We start from the raw sequence: 12,809 nt of genomic DNA on the forward strand, positions 1-12,809 counted from the left end.
AATTGTTATTGTTAGCTACATTAGCCTATTTAGCAAACCAGCTCGAAAACACTTTACATTGTTTTGCAGGCACAGCAAGACCGTGTAATGCATAATTGGTGACCGGATTAAAGCAGCAATGTAATCAAGTGTGTAAGAGCATTTAAAATCGACATTAAAATGACCAACATGGTACAAATACAAAGAAAATACATCAATTATGGGCGCAGCCATCTTTGTTTGTCACGTCGTTTGTCTATCCTCGCTCAACTCGGTGTACTCTCATGAAGACCGAGTCGGACAGTGGATATTCTGACCAACAGGGGGCGTGCCTCGGTGAAATGTCGCGAGACAGCTGCGAGATTTCCCACTTTCCAACTCGGGCGAGTGGTCTCCCATGTAACTGGAACGCGGCATCAGTAACAACAGTTTTTCATTATTTCTGGGTAACATTCAGGGACTGTAGGCATTTTCTGTTCCAGGAAGATAAAAAGAATAGGAAAAGGAAGATTCTGCCCCGAGATCCCAAACTAATTCTGAATAACTTTTCATAGACACTTTTTACAGCAGTCTCCAGATTTAAAGTGACTGACTGAATTTTTTTATTGAAATGACTTAAGTAAACAACAGTTTCTCATTATTTCTGGGTAACATTCAGGTACTGTACGTATTTTCTGTTTGGGGATGGTTAATAGAATAGTTCCTCACTGGAATATACGATTAGTGGCTGAGTGGCATATGCCACTTTTGGCATACTGGCATATGCCACTAACTGAATTTTTTAATTAAAGTGACTGAAACAAACGACAATTGTTCATCATTTCTTGGTAGCATTCAGGGACTGTAGGCATTTTCTGTTTCAGGAAGATGAAAAGAATATTTGACCCAAAAAGGAAGATTCTGCCCCGAGATCCCAAACTGATATGAAAGAACTTCATTTAGACCCTTTTTAAAGCAGCGCTGAGATCTGAGGTGAATGATGGTGTGCCAAAATTGAGTCAACGGCATGCCACTGAATTATGTTTTCATCAAAATGACTGAAGCAACTTCATTTAGACCCCTTTTAAAGCAGCGCTGAGATCTAAGGTGACTGATGGTGTGCCAACAGTTACTCACTAAATTATGTTTTCATCAAAATGACTGAAACAACAGTTTTTCATTATTTCTGGGTATCATTCAGGGACTGTAGGCATTTTCTGTTCCATGTAGATAAAAAGAATAGGAAAAGGAAGATTCTGCCCCCGAGGTCCCAAACTGATATGAAAGAACTTTTCATAGACTCTTTTTACAGCAGTCTCCAGACCTAAAGTGACTGACTGACTGAATTTTGTTTATTAAAATGACTGAAGCAAACAACACTTTTTCATTATTTCTGGGTAACATTCAGGTACTGTACGTATTTTCTGCTTGGGGATGGTTAAAAGAATAGTTCCTCACTGGAATATACGATTAGTGGCTGAGTGGCATATGCCACTTTTGGCCTAGTGGCATATGCCACTAACTGAATTTTTTTTATTAAAGTGACTGAAACAAACGACAATTGTTCATCATTTCTTGGTGGCATTTAGGGACTGTAGGCATTTTCTGTTTCAGGAAGATAAAAAGAATATTTGACCCAAAAAGGAAGATTCTGCCCCGAGATCCCAAACTGATATGAAGGAACTTCATTTAGACCCTTTTTAAAGCAGCGCTGAGATCTGAGGTGAATGATGGCCAAAATTGAGTCAATGTCATATGCCACTTGTTTAGTGGCATATACCACTAAATTATGTTTTCATCAAAATGACTGAAGCAAACAACAGTTTTTCATAATTTCTGGGTAACATTCAGGTACTGTACATATTTTCTGTTTGGGGATGGTTAAAAGAATAGTTCCTCACTGGAATATATGATTAGTGGCTGAGTGGCATATGCCACTTTTGGCCTAGTGGCATATGCCACTAACTGAATTTTTTATTAAAGTGACTGAAACAAACAACAGTTTTTCATCATTTCTTGGTAGCATTTAGGGACTGTAGGCATTTTCTGTTCCAGGAAGATAAAAAGAATAGAAAAAGTAAGATTCTCCCCGAGATCCCAAACTGATATGAAAGGACTTCATTTAGACCCTTTTTAAAGCAGTGCTGAGATCTGAGGTGACTGATGGTGTGCCAAAATTGAGTCAATGGCATATACCACTTGTTTAGTGGCATATGCCACTAAATTATGTTTTCATCAAAATGACTGAAACAAACAACAGTTTTTCATTATTTCTGGGTGACATTCAGGGACTGTAGGCATTTTCTTTCCCAGGAAGATAAAAAGAATAGAAAAAGGAAGATTCTCCACGAGATCCCAAACTGATATGAAAGAACTTCATTTAGACCCTTTTTAAAGCAGCGCTGAGATCTGAGGTGACTGATGGTGTGCCAACAGTTACTCAGTGGCATATGCCACTTGTTTAGTGGCATATGCCACTAAATTATGTTTTCATCAAAATGACTGAAGCAAACAACAGTTTTTCATAATTTCTGGGTGACATTCAGGTACTGTATGTATTTTCTGCTTGGGGATGGTTGAAAGAATAGTTCCTCACAGGAATATACGAATAGTGGTTGAGTGGCATATGCCACTTTTGGCCTAGTGGCATATGCCACTAACTGAATTTTTTTTATTAAAGTGACTGAAACAAACAACAATTGTTCATCATTTCTTGGTGGCATTTAGGGACTGTAGGCATTTTCTGTTTCAGGAAGATAAAAATAATATTTGACCCAAAAAGGAAGATTCTGCCCCTAGGTCCCAAACTGATATGAACGAACTTCATTTAGACCCTTTTTAAAGCAGTGCTGAGATCTGAGGTGACTGATGGTGTGCCAACAGTTACTCAGTGGCATATGCCACTTGTTTAGTGGCATATGCCACTAAATTATGTTTTCATCAAAATGACTGAAACAACAGTTTTTCATTATTTCTGCGTAACATTCAGGGACTGTAGGCATTTTCTGTTCCAGGAATTTAAAAAGAATAGGAAAAGGAAGATTCTGCCCCGAGGTCCCAAACTGATATAACAGAACTTTTCGTAGACTCTTTTTACAGCAGTCTACAGATCTAAAGTGACTGACTGAATTTTGTTTATTAAAATGACTGAAGCAAACAACAGTTTTTCATCATTTCTTGGTAACATTCAGGTACTGTACGTATTTTCTGCTTGGGGATGGTTAAAAGAATAGTTCCTCACTGGAATATACGATTAGTGGCTGAGTGGCATATGCCACTTTTGGCCTAGTGGCATATGCCACTAACTGAATTTTTTTATTAAAGTGACTGAAACAAACGACAATTGTTCATCATTTCTTGGTAGCATTCAGGGACTGTAGGCATTTTCTCTTCCAGGAAGATAAAAAGAATAGGAAAAGGAAGATTCTCCCCGAGATCCCAAACTGATATGAAAGAACTTCATTTAGACCCTTTTTAAAGCAGTGCTGAGATCTGAGGTGACTGATGGTGTGCCAACAGTTACTCAGTGGCATATGCCACTTGTTTAGTGGCATATGCCACTAAATTATGTTTTCATCAAAATGACTGAAGCAACTTCATTTAGACCCTTTTTAAAGCAGCGCTGAGATCTGAGGTGAATGATGGTGTGCCAAAATTGAGTCAATGGCATATGCCACTTGTTTAGTGGCATATGCCACTAAATTATGTTTTCATCAAAATGACTGAAACAAACAACAGTTTTTCATTATTTCTGGGTGACATTCAGGGACTGTAGGCATTTTCTTTCCCAGGAAGATAAAAAGAATAGAAAAAGGAAGATTCTCCACGAAATCCCAAACTGATATGAAAGAACTTCATTTAGACCCTTTTTAAAGTAGCGCTGAGATCTGAGGTGACTGATGGTGTGCCAACAGTTACTCAGTGGCATATGCCACTTGTTTAGTGGCATATGCCACTAAATTATGTTTTCATCAAAATGACTGAAGCAAACAACAGTTTTTCATAATTTCTGGGTAACATTCAGGTACTGTACGTATTTTCTGCTTGGGGATGGTTAAAAGAATAGTTCCTCGCTGGAATATACGATTAGTGGCTGAGTGGCATATGCCACTAACTGAATTTTTTAATTAAAGTGACTGAAACAAACGACAATTGTTCATCATTTCTTGGTGGCATTTAGGGACTGTAGGCATTTTCTGTTTCAGGAAGATAAAAAGAATATTTGACCCAAAAAGGAAGATTCTGCCCCGAGATCCCAAACTGATATGAAAGAACTTCATTTAGACCCTTTTTAAAGCAGCGCTGAGATCTGAGGTGAATGATGGTGTGCCAAAATTGAGTCAATGGCATATGCCACTTGTTTAGTGGCATATGCCACTAAATTATGTTTTCATCAAAATGACTGAAACAAACAACAGTTTTTCATTATTTCTGGGTGACATTCAGGGACTGTAGGCATTTTCTTTCCCAGGAAGATAAAAAGAATAGAAAAAGGAAGATTCTCCACGAAATCCCAAACTGATATGAAAGAACTTCATTTAGACCCTTTTTAAAGTAGCGCTGAGATCTGAGGTGACTGATGGTGTGCCAACAGTTACTCAGTGGCATATGCCACTTGTTTAGTGGCATATGCCACTAAATTATGTTTTCATCAAAATGACTGAAGCAAACAACAGTTTTTCATAATTTCTGGGTAACATTCAGGTACTGTACGTATTTTCTGCTTGGGGATGGTTAAAAGAATAGTTCCTCGCTGGAATATACGATTAGTGGCTGAGTGGCATATGCCACTAACTGAATTTTTTAATTAAAGTGACTGAAACAAACGACAATTGTTCATCATTTCTTGGTGGCATTTAGGGACTGTAGGCATTTTCTGTTTCAGGAAGATAAAAAGAATATTTGACCCAAAAAGGAAGATTCTGCCCCGAGATCCCAAACTGATATGAAAGAACTTCATTTAGACCCTTTTTAAAGCAGCGCTGAGATCTGAGGTGAATGATGGTGTGCCAAAATTGAGTCAATGGCATATGCCACTTGTTTAGTGGCATATGCCACTAAATTATGTTTTCATCAAAATGACTGAAACAAACAACAGTTTTTCATTATTTCTGGGTGACATTCAGGGACTGTAGGCATTTTCTTTCCCAGGAAGATAAAAAGAATAGAAAAAGGAAGATTCTCCACGAAATCCCAAACTGATATGAAAGAACTTCATTTAGATCCTTTTTAAAGCAGCGCTGAGATCTGAGGTGACTGATGGTGTGCCAACAGTTACTCAGTGGCATATGCCACTTGTTTAGTGGCATATGCCACTAAATTATGTTTTCATCAAAATGACTGAAGCAACTTCATTTAGACCCTTTTTAAAGCAGCGCTGAGATCTGAGGTGAATGATGGTGTGCCAAAATTGAGTCAATGGCATATGCCACTTGTTTAGTGGCATATGCCACTAAATTATGTTTTCATCAAAATGACTGAAACAAACAACAGTTTTTCATTATTTCTGGGTGACATTCAGGGTCTGTAGGCATTTTCTTTCCCAGGAAGATAAAAAGAATAGAAAAAGGAAGATTCTCCACGAAATCCCAAACTGATATGAAAGAACTTCATTTAGATCCTTTTTAAAGCAGCGCTGAGATCTGAGGTGACTGATGGTGTGCCAACAGTTACTCAGTGGCATATGCCACTAAATTATGTTTTCATCAAAATGACTGAAGCAACTTCATTTAGACCCTTTTTAAAGCAGCGCTGAGATCTGAGGTGAATGATGGTGTGCCAAAATTGAGTCAATGGCATATGCCACTTGTTTAGTGGCATATGCCACTAAATTATGTTTTCATCAAAATGACTGAAACAAACAACAGTTTTTCATTATTTCTGGGTGACATTCAGGGACTGTAGGCATTTTCTTTCCCAGGAAGATAAAAAGAATAGAAAAAGGAAGATTCTCCACGAAATCCCAAACTGATATGAAAGAACTTCATTTAGACCCTTTTTAAAGTAGCGCTGAGATCTGAGGTGACTGATGGTGTGCCAACAGTTACTCAGTGGCATATGCCACTTGTTTAGTGGCATATGCCACTAAATTATGTTTTCATCAAAATGACTGAAGCAAACAACAGTTTTTCATAATTTCTGGGTAACATTCAGGTACTGTACGTATTTTCTGCTTGGGGATGGTTAAAAGAATAGTTCCTCGCTGGAATATACGATTAGTGGCTGAGTGGCATATGCCACTAACTGAATTTTTTAATTAAAGTGACTGAAACAAACGACAATTGTTCATCATTTCTTGGTGGCATTTAGGGACTGTAGGCATTTTCTGTTTCAGGAAGATAAAAAGAATATTTGACCCAAAAAGGAAGATTCTGCCCCGAGATCCCAAACTGATATGAAAGAACTTCATTTAGACCCTTTTTAAAGCAGCGCTGAGATCTGAGGTGAATGATGGTGTGCCAAAATTGAGTCAATGGCATATGCCACTTGTTTAGTGGCATATGCCACTAAATTATGTTTTCATCAAAATGACTGAAACAAACAACAGTTTTTCATTATTTCTGGGTGACATTCAGGGACTGTAGGCATTTTCTTTCCCAGGAAGATAAAAAGAATAGAAAAAGGAAGATTCTCCACGAAATCCCAAACTGATATGAAAGAACTTCATTTAGATCCTTTTTAAAGCAGCGCTGAGATCTGAGGTGACTGATGGTGTGCCAACAGTTACTCAGTGGCATATGCCACTTGTTTAGTGGCATATGCCACTAAATTATGTTTTCATCAAAATGACTGAAGCAACTTCATTTAGACCCTTTTTAAAGCAGCGCTGAGATCTGAGGTGAATGATGGTGTGCCAAAATTGAGTCAATGGCATATGCCACTTGTTTAGTGGCATATGCCACTAAATTATGTTTTCATCAAAATGACTGAAACAAACAACAGTTTTTCATTATTTCTGGGTGACATTCAGGGTCTGTAGGCATTTTCTTTCCCAGGAAGATAAAAAGAATAGAAAAAGGAAGATTCTCCACGAAATCCCAAACTGATATGAAAGAACTTCATTTAGATCCTTTTTAAAGCAGCGCTGAGATCTGAGGTGACTGATGGTGTGCCAACAGTTACTCAGTGGCATATGCCACTTGTTTAGTGGCATATGCCACTAAATTATGTTTTCATCAAAATGACTGAAGCAACTTCATTCAGACCCTTTTTAAAGCAGCGCTGAGATCTGAGGTGAATGATGGTGTGCCAAAATTGAGTCAATGGCATATGCCACTTGTTTAGTGGCATATGCCACTAAATTATGTTTTCATCAAAATGACTGAAACAAACAACAGTTTTTCATTATTTCTGGGTGACATTCAGGGTCTGTAGGCATTTTCTTTCCCAGGAAGATAAAAAGAATAGAAAAAGGAAGATTCTCCACGAAATCCCAAACTGATATGAAAGAACTTCATTTAGATCCTTTTTAAAGCAGCGCTGAGATCTGAGGTGACTGATGGTGTGCCAACAGTTACTCAGTGGCATATGCCACTAAATTATGTTTTCATCAAAATGACTGAAGCAACTTCATTTAGACCCTTTTTAAAGCAGCGCTGAGATCTGAGGTGAATGATGGTGTGCCAAAATTGAGTCAATGGCATATGCCACTTGTTTAGTGGCATATGCCACTAAATTATGTTTTCATCAAAATGACTGAAACAAACAACAGTTTTTCATTATTTCTGGGTGACATTCAGGGACTGTAGGCATTTTCTTTCCCAGGAATAGAAAAAGGAAGATTCTCCACGAAATCCCAAACTGATATGAAAGAACTTCATTTAGATCCTTTTTAAAGCAGCGCTGAGATCTGAGGTGAATGATGGTGTGCCAACAGTTACTCAGTGGCATATGCCACTTGTTTAGTGGCATATGCCACTAAATTATGTTTTCATCAAAATGACTGAAGCAACTTCATTTAGACCCTTTTTAAAGCAGCGCTGAGATCTGAGGTGAATGATGGTGTGCCAAAATTGAGTCAATGGCATATGCCACTTGTTTAGTGGCATATGCCACTAAATTATGTTTTCATCAAAATGACTGAAACAAACAACAGTTTTTCATTATTTCTGGGTGACATTCAGGGTCTGTAGGCATTTTCTTTCCCAGGAAGATAAAAAGAATAGAAAAAGGAAGATTCTCCACGAAATCCCAAACTGATATGAAAGAACTTCATTTAGATCCTTTTTAAAGCAGCGCTGAGATCTGAGGTGACTGATGGTGTGCCAACAGTTACTCAGTGGCATATGCCACTTGTTTAGTGGCATATGCCACTAAATTATGTTTTCATCAAAATGACTGAAACAAACAACAGTTTTTCATTATTTCTGGGTGACATTCAGGGTCTGTAGGCATTTTCTTTCCCAGGAAGATAAAAAGAATAGAAAAAGGAAGATTCTCCACGAAATCCCAAACTGATATGAAAGAACTTCATTTAGATCCTTTTTAAAGCAGCGCTGAGATCTGAGGTGACTGATGGTGTGCCAACAGTTACTCAGTGGCATATGCCACTTGTTTAGTGGCATATGCCACTAAATTATGTTTTCATCAAAATGACTGAAGCAACTTCATTCAGACCCTTTTTAAAGCAGCGCTGAGATCTGAGGTGAATGATGGTGTGCCAAAATTGAGTCAATGGCATATGCCACTTGTTTAGTGGCATATGCCACTAAATTATGTTTTCATCAAAATGACTGAAACAAACAACAGTTTTTCATTATTTCTGGGTGACATTCAGGGTCTGTAGGCATTTTCTTTCCCAGGAAGATAAAAAGAATAGAAAAAGGAAGATTCTCCACGAAATCCCAAACTGATATGAAAGAACTTCATTTAGATCCTTTTTAAAGCAGCGCTGAGATCTGAGGTGACTGATGGTGTGCCAACAGTTACTCAGTGGCATATGCCACTAAATTATGTTTTCATCAAAATGACTGAAGCAACTTCATTTAGACCCTTTTTAAAGCAGCGCTGAGATCTGAGGTGAATGATGGTGTGCCAAAATTGAGTCAATGGCATATGCCACTTGTTTAGTGGCATATGCCACTAAATTATGTTTTCATCAAAATGACTGAAACAAACAACAGTTTTTCATTATTTCTGGGTGACATTCAGGGACTGTAGGCATTTTCTTTCCCAGGAATAGAAAAAGGAAGATTCTCCACGAAATCCCAAACTGATATGAAAGAACTTCATTTAGATCCTTTTTAAAGCAGCGCTGAGATCTGAGGTGAATGATGGTGTGCCAACAGTTACTCAGTGGCATATGCCACTTGTTTAGTGGCATATGCCACTAAATTATGTTTTCATCAAAATGACTGAAGCAACTTCATTTAGACCCTTTTTAAAGCAGCGCTGAGATCTGAGGTGAATGATGGTGTGCCAAAATTGAGTCAATGGCATATGCCACTTGTTTAGTGGCATATGCCACTAAATTATGTTTTCATCAAAATGACTGAAACAAACAACAGTTTTTCATTATTTCTGGGTGACATTCAGGGTCTGTAGGCATTTTCTTTCCCAGGAAGATAAAAAGAATAGAAAAAGGAAGATTCTCCACGAAATCCCAAACTGATATGAAAGAACTTCATTTAGATCCTTTTTAAAGCAGCGCTGAGATCTGAGGTGACTGATGGTGTGCCAACAGTTACTCAGTGGCATATGCCACTTGTTTAGTGGCATATGCCACTAAATTATGTTTTCATCAAAATGACTGAAGCAACTTCATTTAGACCCTTTTTAAAGCAGCGCTGAGATCTGAGGTGAATGATGGTGTGCCAAAATTGAGTCAATGGCATATGCCACTTGTTTAGTGGCATATGCCACTAAATTATGTTTTCATCAAAATGACTGAAACAAACAACAGTTTTTCATTATTTCTGGGTGACATTCAGGGTCTGTAGGCATTTTCTTTCCCAGGAAGATAAAAAGAATAGAAAAAGGAAGATTCTCCACGAAATCCCAAACTGATATGAAAGAACTTCATTTAGATCCTTTTTAAAGCAGCGCTGAGATCTGAGGTGACTGATGGTGTGCCAACAGTTACTCAGTGGCATATGCCACTTGTTTAGTGGCATATGCCACTAAATTATGTTTTCATCAAAATGACTGAAGCAACTTCATTTAGACCCTTTTTAAAGCAGCGCTGAGATCTGAGGTGAATGATGGTGTGCCAAAATTGAGTCAATGGCATATGCCACTTGTTTAGTGGCATATGCCACTAAATTATGTTTTCATCAAAATGACTGAAACAAACAACAGTTTTTCATTATTTCTGGGTGACATTCAGGGTCTGTAGGCATTTTCTTTCCCAGGAAGATAAAAAGAATAGAAAAAGGAAGATTCTCCACGAAATCCCAAACTGATATGAAAGAACTTCATTTAGACCCTTTTTAAAGCAGCGCTGAGATCTGAGGTGACTGATGGTGTGCCAACAGTTACTCAGTGGCATATGCCACTTGTTTAGTGGCATATGCCACTAAATTATGTTTTCATCAAAATGACTGAAGCAAACAACAGCTTTTCATAATTTCTGGGTAACATTCAGGTACTGTACGTATTTTCTGCTTGGGGATGGTTAAAAGAATAGTTTCTCGCTGGAATATACGATTAGTGGCTGAGTGGCATATGCCACTAACTGAATTTTTTAATTAAAGTGACTGAAACAAACGACAATTGTTCATCATTTCTTGGTGGCATTTAGGGACTGTAGGCATTTTCTGTTTCAGGAAGATAAAAAGAATATTTGACCCAAAAAGGAAGATTCTGCCCCGAGATCCCAAACTGATATGAAAGAACTTCATTTAGACCCTTTTTAAAGCAGCGCTGAGATCTGAGGTGAATGATGGTGTGCCAAAATTGAGTCAATGGCATATGCCACTTGTTTAGTGGCATATGCCACTAAATTATGTTTTCATCAAAATGACTGAAACAAACAACAGTTTTTCATTATTTCTGGGTGACATTCAGGGACTGTAGGCATTTTCTTTCCCAGGAAGATAAAAAGAATAGAAAAAGGAAGATTCTCCACGAAATCCCAAACTGATATGAAAGAACTTCATTTAGATCCTTTTTAAAGCAGCGCTGAGATCTGAGGTGACTGATGGTGTGCCAACAGTTACTCAGTGGCATATGCCACTTGTTTAGTGGCATATGCCACTAAATTATGTTTTCATCAAAATGACTGAAGCAACTTCATTTAGACCCTTTTTAAAGCAGCGCTGAGATCTGAGGTGACTGATGGTGTGCCAACAGTTACTCAGTGGCATATGCCACTAAATTATGTTTTCATCAAAATGACTGAAACAAACAACAGTTTTTCATTATTTCTGGGTGACATTCAGGGTCTGTAGGCATTTTCTTTCCCAGGAAGATAAAAAGAATAGAAAAAGGAAGATTCTCCACGAAATCCCAAACTGATATGAAAGAACTTCATTTAGACCCTTTTTAAAGCAGCGCTGAGATCTGAGGTGACTGATGGTGTGCCAACAGTTACTCAGTGGCATATGCCACTTGTTTAGTGGCATATGCCACTAAATTATGTTTTCATCAAAATGACTGAAGCAAACAACAGCTTTTCATAATTTCTGGGTAACATTCAGGTACTGTACGTATTTTCTGCTTGGGGATGGTTAAAAGAATAGTTTCTCGCTGGAATATACGATTAGTGGCTGAGTGGCATATGCCACTAACTGAATTTTTTAATTAAAGTGACTGAAACAAACGACAATTGTTCATCATTTCTTGGTGGCATTTAGGGACTGTAGGCATTTTCTGTTTCAGGAAGATAAAAAGAATATTTGACCCAAAAAGGAAGATTCTGCCCCGAGATCCCAAACTGATATGAAAGAACTTCATTTAGACCCTTTTTAAAGCAGCGCTGAGATCTGAGGTGAATGATGGTGTGCCAAAATTGAGTCAATGGCATATGCCACTTGTTTAGTGGCATATGCCACTAAATTATGTTTTCATCAAAATGACTGAAACAAACAACAGTTTTTCATTATTTCTGGGTGACATTCAGGGACTGTAGGCATTTTCTTTCCCAGGAAGATAAAAAGAATAGAAAAAGGAAGATTCTCCACGAAATCCCAAACTGATATGAAAGAACTTCATTTAGATCCTTTTTAAAGCAGCGCTGAGATCTGAGGTGACTGATGGTGTGCCAACAGTTACTCAGTGGCATATGCCACTTGTTTAGTGGCATATGCCACTAAATTATGTTTTCATCAAAATGACTGAAGCAACTTCATTTAGACCCTTTTTAAAGCAGCGCTGAGATCTGAGGTGAATGATGGTGTGCCAAAATTGAGTCAATGGCATATGCCACTTGTTTAGTGGCATATGCCACTAAATTATGTTTTCATCAAAATGACTGAAACAAACAACAGTTTTTCATTATTTCTGGGTGACATTCAGGGACTGTAGGCATTTTCTTTCCCAGGAAGATAAAAAGAATAGAAAAAGGAAGATTCTCCACGAAATCCCAAACTGATATGAAAGAACTTCATTTAGATCCTTTTTAAAGCAGCGCTGAGATCTGAGGTGACTGATGGTGTGCCAACAGTTACTCAGTGGCATATGCCACTTGTTTAGTGGCATATGCCACTAAATTATGTTTTCATCAAAATGACTGAAGCAACTTCATTTAGACCCTTTTTAAAGCAGCGCTGAGATCTGAGGTGAATGATGGTGTGCCAAAATTGAGTCAATGGCATATGCCACTTGTTTAGTGGCATATGCCACTAAATTATGTTTTCATCAAAATGACTGAAACAAACAACAGTTTTTCATTATTTCTGGGTGACATTCAGGGT

This window comes from Pagrus pagrus (assembly GCF_965226575.1).
Source record: "Pagrus pagrus genome assembly, chromosome: 2".
In the NCBI taxonomy this organism is placed as follows: Eukaryota; Metazoa; Chordata; class Actinopteri; order Spariformes; family Sparidae; genus Pagrus; species Pagrus pagrus.